This window comes from Ictalurus punctatus, chromosome 6 (genome assembly GCF_001660625.3).
Source record: "Ictalurus punctatus breed USDA103 chromosome 6, Coco_2.0, whole genome shotgun sequence".
NCBI lineage: Eukaryota > Metazoa > Chordata > Actinopteri > Siluriformes > Ictaluridae > Ictalurus > Ictalurus punctatus.
The window spans coordinates 20,255,432-20,262,783 of NC_030421.2; positions in this window are offsets into that span (position 1 = coordinate 20,255,432).

Below are 7,352 nucleotides of genomic sequence, written 5' to 3' on the forward strand. Positions count from 1 at the left end.
CTCTCCACTGTGCCTGTCTAAAGCAGAAATGCTCAAAAGAATAATAATAAAAAATGATTGTAACAATTCTCCTTTTAGCACGAGAATTTTCCTGAATAGAATTCTTATCCAGGCCAATCCACAACTGATATGTCACATGTACCAGCTGTGTTGCATTGTCATATAATGGAGGCTGAGACGGAAGCAATTGCAGGTATGGCAGCTTTAATGAGAAAACAACAATCGAAAACTCAGGGCAAAGATCAAAAATGAAGACACGCAAAGGTCAGGTAAATGCAAATAGACAGGAACAGGTTAAGCAGATCATTAAAGTCGAGGGCAAAACAGAATCAAAACCAGAGAAACAAAAACAGAAACTGGTTTGGTTTAGACAGAGACAATGGTAAATGAGCCTATACTTCGCAAAGTCTGTATGGATGAACAGTTTCTTTACAGGGAACCCCGACTATGAAAACTTGTATGGCATATTAGATTAACACTGACATCCGCTATATAAATCCATTATACAAAAACACTCTAGATGTCAGTTTTGTTTTAAATAATAAAAATCCTTGCACTCGTAGGCCGCTATTGCTGTTTACATCACAATGAATTCTGGGTAGTGACTGGGTAGAGATCTTGATTCTCCAGCGACCCTACAGCAATATAAACATGTCTTCAGCCTTTTCAATTTGAACCCAAGCAGAACATAAGTGAGGAGGCTAATATAGAAGACATTGCTCAAAATTTTATGATGAAACATATACTAATATCAATAATTTTAGAGAATATCAACCATCTTGCCGTCATATACTTTAGCCTGTTAAAATTCAGTCCGCCCACCAGCACCACGTTATAAGCAAATCTATACTATCTACACAGCTTCTGTGTGTACAAAGGTACGCATATCTTTGGAAAGCTAAGATTTGATTAATAAAACCATTTTGAGATACAGTTACAAGAGCAGCTACAATCAATGTCTTTGTCAGACCACTGATATACAAACAAACACGAAACGGAGACAACTCACCTCATATGAAGTCTCATAGTAGTCCACTGATTCATAACGTTCTGACAAAAACAGTCTTCCTACAATGGCAAAGGTCCAAACAATCCAATTATTTAAAAATATTTAGTCCACCTTTCAAAAGAGATCAAAACCATGCATGTACTCCAAATGGTTCAAGAACAGCTTTAATTTTACTTTGGGTATGCCTTGGCTCGGTAATTGGTAGCATTTCAAACAGCTTGAAAGGTTCTGGGTCTGGTTCCTCTCAAGGTTTCTTCCTCTTAACATCTTAGGGAGTTTTTCCTTGCCACTGTCGCCACCAGCTTGCTCAATTGGGATAAATTCACACATTTAAAATCTGTATCCTGTGTTTATATATTTCTGTAAAGCTGCTTTGAGACAATGACTGTTGTAAAATGTGCTATACAAATAAAATTGAATTGAATTGAATTGAAAGGAGAGTCTCTTGAACTATAGAGAATCTCTTAGTACCGCTAGATCAGTCAATGTCTCCACCCTAATAGAAGAAACAATCCTAGATATCTATTCAATAAAGTAGCAAAGATAACTAGGAATAAATCTACCACAGAAACAGGCACACAATCATTATATAGTAGCGATGATTTCATGAATTTTTTTCATAGAAAAATTGACAATTTTAGACATGAAATTCAGACTATTAATTTAAAATCAGGCAGTCTTATAATTAACCTTGTAGATTATAATATAGCAATATCAGATCAACGATTAGAATGTTTCACTTCTAGCTAATTTCATTAATCTAGTCATCAATATCATCAACTTGCATACTTGATCCCTTACCTACATGTTTCTTTAAACAGATCATTCCAGAGGTAATTGAACTTCTTCTAAAAATAATCAATTCTTCCCTTAGCACTGGTTATGTACCTAAATCATTTAAACTAGCAGTTATTAAACCATTGATTAAAAAACCTGACCTCGACCCCTGCCAGTTGTCCAGCTATAGACCTATATCAAATCTGCCCTTTATCTCCAAGATATTGGAAAAGGTTGTAGCACAGCAGCTATGCTCGTACCTGTATAGGAATAATATTCAATATATTATATTCAATAATATTCATGTATCAGTCAGGATTTAGGCCTCATCATAGCACCGAGACAGCACTGGTTAAAATAGTAAATGACCTACTACTGGCCTCTGATCAGGGTTGTGTCTCCTTGCTTGTGTTACTTGACCTTAGTGCAGCTTTTGATACCATTGATCATACTATTCTCCTTGATAGACTAGAAAGTGTTGTTGGCATTAAGGGAACTGCCCTCTCCTGGCTCAGGTCTTATTTGACTAATTGCATAGATGTAAATGGAGACTTCTCCACGCATACCAAGATAAAGTTTGGTGTTCCACAAGGTTCTGTTTTAGGCCCATTGCTTTTTACTTTATATACGCTACCTCTGGGTCAAATTATTTGTAAACATGGAATTAGCTTCCACTGTTATGCTGATGACACAAAGTTGTATGTTTCTGCGAAGCCAGAAGGCAGACAGCAGCTTAATAAAGTTGAGGAATGTGTAAAGGACATTAGACACTGGATGCTTAGTAACTTCCTTGTACTAAATTCTGACAAGACAGAAGTACTTCTATTAGGACCACGTGCAGCTAGAAGTAAGCTTTCTGATTACATAGTAACTCTGAATGGCCTTTCTGTTTCATCATTTGTTGTAGTAAAAGACCTTAGTGTGATTACTGACTCCGGTCTTTCATTTGATGCTTATGTAGATAATATTACTAGGATAGCCTTCTTTCATCACAGAAATATCGTTAAGATAAATAATGTAATGTTACTACACAATGCAGAAAAATTTGTTAAAGCTTCCATCATCTCTAGGTTGGATTATTGTAATGCCTTACTGTCTGGATGTTCCAGTAGGTGCATAAACAAGTTCCAGTTAGTCCAGAATGCAGCTGCTAGAGTCCTTACCAGAACCAGAAGATATGACCACACACCCCTATCTTATCCACACTGCATTGGCTCCCAGTAAAATTTCGCATTGATTATAAAATACTACAATTGACCTGTAAAGCACTGAATGGTCTTGTTCCACAGTACCTGAGTGAAATTTTGGTCTTTTACGATCCGCCATGCCTACTTCGATCAAAAGGTGGAGGCTATTTGTTGGTACCTATTTGTTGTTTACTCAAGCTTACCATGAATACACTTTTTAATGCAACGTACACAGTCCTGTCCATTATCGCATAATAAGCATACCTAACAATCTCTCCCTCTCTTTTCCTCCCTCTGCCTCTCTCCTTCTGTTAAGCTAAACATGATATTTCAGAGATGCCTGTGATCCTGACCGTTTCTGCTCTCTGGACCTGAATGATCCATCCCGATGCCCTACTTCTGGTTGGAGTTCTCATCAACTGGAGGCTACATTCTGCTACTGAGGATGGCCCCAAGCAGTGCAGCCTGGAGATTGCTGAGTTTGCTGAGGATGGTGCCGCTTGAAGTACCATGGAAATGGTTTTGGACCTCAATTTCACATGAACAGTTGTGTTGTGGTGCTGGAACTACGGTTGCTGCTATGGCCTTAGGCCTGCAATTACCACATACAATTTTGTACTCAAGTCTCCTTTAGTGAACAGTACATTGGTTCAACAAAACAGACTTCATATAAAAACTATAATGAACTTCCCTTTACTTTCACACTATCCACTGTTACCCAGATGAGGATGGGCTCCTTTTTGAGTCTGGTTCCTCTCAAGGTTTCTTCCTCATATCATCTTAGAGAGTTTTTCCTTGCCACTGTTGCCACCGGCTTGCTCATTAGGGATAAATTCACACATTTAAAATCTGTATCCTGTGTTTATGTTTCTGTAAAGCTTCTTTGAGACAATGTCCATTGTAAAAAGTGCTATACAAATAAAATTGAATTGTATTGAATTTGGGCCAATTTAGGCTCACACCCACATTACCCAGTACCAGTTGTGCCACATTTTTACCTAAAGTGGCCTAATACTGTTCAACAAAATTTGGGCCATATTTGCCATGTCAAATGTGGGCCACTTTAGGCTTTATTACACATTAGCCAGTGCTTACCGTGCCATATCTTTGCCAAAATTGGCCAAAGTATGTTTTAAGATAACTGAGAAACATTTGTTGCAACATATGTGGGCCGCTTTTGGTTTACACCCAGATTAGCCTTCGTCAACTGTACCACATTTTTGCCAAAGGTGGCCCACAATTGTTTTGTGATATTTGGGCCATATTCACTATTTACCACATTTGCCACTTTAGGGTCACATCCAGATTACACATTGCCATGAGCACTGCATCTTTGCCTATAAAGGCCCACTTGTGATTTGGGATATTTGAGCCATATTTGCTATTTTACATGTGGGCCACTTCAGGCTCATATCCATTCTGCCTGGGCCAAAAGAAGGCCAACAGTGCCACATCACTGCCTGAGGTGGCCTGCATCTGGAAGCTATCTGGGTACTGAACTAGGGAGCTGGTTTAGACATACCCCTTAGCTGGCTAGTAGCTAACAGTGTTCATTTCCTGTTTGTCAGTTATTTATGCATTTCAGACTCAGTTATATCAGGCAAATTAATCAAAAGCTTTTATTGTCATATTATTTCTGTAAACCCGAAGTGATGACAATAACAGCAAAATTCCCAACTGTTAATAAAAAGTCTAATAAAGATGTGAACAACCTTTTACAAGCTTATTCAGAGCTGTGGTAATTCTGACATGATGTGAATCATTATTCTACATTATACTAATTGTGTTAGTCTCCTTAGGTTTACATTAACACTAAATTCACCTATGTTTCTACATAATTATTTAAATTCTAACAGCAGTTTTTTAAACACTGGTGGTAAATCTATCATGGTATGTTTTATGTACTGGCTTTAAGGAGACTAATATGAGGAATCTTAGTCTCAATCCAGATTTAAGTAAAGCTGTTTTGTGACAGTGATTATTGTTAAAAATGCTAAACAAATTTGTTGTTAAACTATTACAATTTAATTTAATGGTTTTTTATATATGAAAATCAATTAATGTAGTATATCTCAGGCCAAGTTTTTTTCTTCTCTCTTTGTTTTCGTGACTAATCTCAGGAGCTGCTTGGCAAATAGATGAATGAGCTCTGCCCAGATAATGTCTCTTTTCAGCATATTGTGTGTCCCTTTTTCGTTCTACTTTCCTTATGTGGTTAATGTTTCCTGTTCTTGTTTCCTGTTGCCATGGTAGTTAATTAATCCCACCTGTTGCTTTATACCCCTGTATAATTTGTTTATATAAACCCTCTGTGTTTCAGTTTTATTTTTCCATGTCTTTTTTTTAAGCGACTGTGGTCCTTTTCTGTGTTAATTAGTTTTTCATGTTTTCTCTGGTGGATTTCTGATTATGGATTAGCTTGTGTTTTGATTCCCAATCATAGACATCTTTTACAATTCTCATATCCTCAATAAACCCATTTCAAGGACATCCTGCACAAAAACTCCTCCACCTGCATGGTACAGTTATATTAGGCAGATCATAAACATGCACAAAGCCTTGGCATGCATGTAAACTGCTTGTTTAATGGCAAAGGTGTCTTTAATGGTGTATTCTAGCTCTGTGTAGGAAGGAATTAGACAGAGCTTAAGAATCTATTTTAACTAGCAGCAAACAAAGCAGGGTTTGTCAAAGGGACAGACATCAGTCGAGTCATTAGTTCTGTGGGTTTGCGCTTAATGTGCCATGACTAAGCCTTGATGCAGTCACTTCACTGAGTGTTATGACTGTATGGAGTTCCTGATGTTTAGGTTTGAGGCACTTCACTCACTCACTTCCGCTCACTCATTTTTGAGCAACTCATCTCGTGAGGTGAGACCCCTCCAAAAATTAGCCACAAATCCCTCAACCTTGACTACATTCTCAAGTAGAAAACTTAATGGAACAGCTTTACCTCAAAGTGCTATAGCAATTTACTTTTTAAAAAATGTTAGATAAAAGTCTCCTTACAGAAAACCTGACCATATTAGCATTTTTACATCCATCTACAGTATCCATTTTCTGTACCGATTATGCTAGGCGGGGAGCCTGGGGCCTATCCCAGGGGACATGGGGCATGAGGCAGAGGATACCCTGGACAGGGTGACAACCCATTGCAGGGCACAATTATATATTTTCTTTGTTAAAAAACAATGTTTTAAAATATTATACTTATTGTTAGATGTGAGCATCTGTCATGCAAGGTGGTATGAATTATTTGTTATAATAGAAACCATAATGTCTTAGAACAAATGCAATATACCTGTGTATTTCCATGCAGAAAATTAATCAACACTCTTGCAGATTTGAAAATTCAGCAGCGTTGTGGTATAAATATACTTAATAGACTGCATACATTTGAAAGGTTTAAAATATTTGTTTTTAAAGCACAGTGTTATCATTCTCATTGGTAAGGAATTTTATCATAGACCTCCTTATCTCTTAACTCTCATATTGTGTAACAGCATTGTTCATGCAATTTTCTGTTATTTCTTGTATATTTTCTATTTGAACAATTTGAAATAATCAGTACAAAATGTAATGAATGCCAAATGCCATAAATGTAATGTAATGTTGAGGGGGAGACAAGTCACACGTTTGAAACTTTTTTTTACTGAAAGTGTGAATTTCTCCTTATTTATTTATTCATTCATTTATTTGTTTGTTTGTTTTTTGTTTACAGTATATTTAAATGTGATAGTAGATATAGCTCCAACTTAATTTAGCAAAATAGTTTACTGAGTGAATTAATGTGTGTATAGAAATGTAGTATTCTCTGAATGCTTCTAGATCCTATTTAGGATTTTTCCATTGTGCACTTGCTTGGGTTAAACCGAACTGAATCATACATGCTGCTGCACGATTTATCTTCCCTCTGTGCTCTCTGTTTCAATATCATTTACATAGATTTGGCAATGGCTAATTAAAAGTCTTCCTCTTCATCAAGCCCTAATCTGATTGGCTAAAAAGTAATGCATTGGCCATACTCATTTGTGTTCATTTGAGCTTCACTGAACTTTTGATGCTGCACAGTAAGCCAGATGAACTTTGTCAGAAATCAGAATTACAGGTAAAGTGTAGTTACATGGATGTCTTACTAAAATAGGTAACCAGCAAACATCACCATAGTCATTCACTAAAGTAATAATTGTTGACGGATAACACTGTGTTCTAAGGCTATAGTATTGCAGCAAGTCAGATCTCCCAAACAACAAGCAAATGTTGGTCATCTAGATCATCATGCGACTTGGCTACCATTTTCATTACTTTCATTTCACCATTAGCTTTACCTTTAGCTAGGAAGCTAAAGCTAATGAGATTAGAGTTTATCCAAAAATAGT